Source organism: Topomyia yanbarensis, chromosome 3, assembly GCF_030247195.1.
Source record: "Topomyia yanbarensis strain Yona2022 chromosome 3, ASM3024719v1, whole genome shotgun sequence".
Taxonomy (NCBI): Eukaryota; Metazoa; Arthropoda; class Insecta; order Diptera; family Culicidae; genus Topomyia; species Topomyia yanbarensis.
Window position 1 is genome coordinate 260,019,209 of NC_080672.1, and position 1,182 is coordinate 260,020,390.

Here is a 1,182-nt window from a genome sequence, read left to right on the forward strand (position 1 = left end):
TCCGGGTTAGGAGCTGTTCTACTCCTGTTTGATAAAATGAATACAAAACGCGTGATCTGTTTTGCTTCCAAATCACTAACAGAAACAGAACGGCGGTACTGCCAAACGGAGAAGGAAGCATTAGCTGTTGTTTGGAGCGTAGAACGGTTTCAGTACTACCTTCTTGGCAAGCAGTTCGACATTCTGACTGACTGCAAGGTCCTTGAAGTTCTGTCCTCTAAGCGTTCAAAACCATGTGCACGCATAGAACGTTGTGTTCTGCGGCTGCAAACGTTTGATTATAATATCATGCACGTCTCAGGTGAAGAGAACATAGCTGATCCGCTATCTCGCTTAGCTGTACAGAAACCTGTACCTTTCGACTCTGCGGAGGAAATAATTGTTCGCGAAATAACCATACAAGCAGCTAACTGTACCGCGCTAACTTGGAATGAGATAGTACAAGCTACAAAAATCGAGGGAGAAATTCTCAAGGTGATTGATATTTTAAGGGACGGCGATGTACAAAATCTGCCTGTAGAGTATCGGGTAGTTGCTAACGAGTTATGTGCCTTTCAAGGGGTGCTATTACGAGGCGATCGCATAGTAATACCTGTGTCATTAAGGGGAAAAGCTCTGATTACAGCTCATGAGGGCCATCCCGGTATCGTGATGATGAAAAGTCACTTGAGATCAAACGTCTGTTGGCCTAAAATGGATCAAGCAGTAGAACGTTTTGTAAAACGCTGTAGAGACTGCGTATTGGTTGCTGTTCCCGATCCACCAGAGTCAATGAATCGTAGTCGCCTTCCTTCAGCTCCGTGGCATACACTAGCGCTTGACTTTTTAGGACCACTTCCCGAAGGTCAACATCTGTTGGTCGTAGTTGACTGCTACAGTCGTTATATAGAGGTCATTGAAATGAACACAACAACCACGGAAGATGTTACACGAGAGTTGATGATCATGTTCAGTCGATTTGGCATACCATCGTCCTTGAAAGCTGATAACGCTCCACAAATTAGTTCTGAATGCGCGGAATTTCGTGACGATTCCGTACTGGCCTCAGTCTAACGGAGAGGTTGAACGCCAAAATCGTTCAATTTTGAAGCGCCTTCGTATTTCACAGGAACTCGGGAAAGAATGGAGAAATGAGCTACGACTGTATTTACCAACATATCATTCCTCAAAGCACCCAACGAC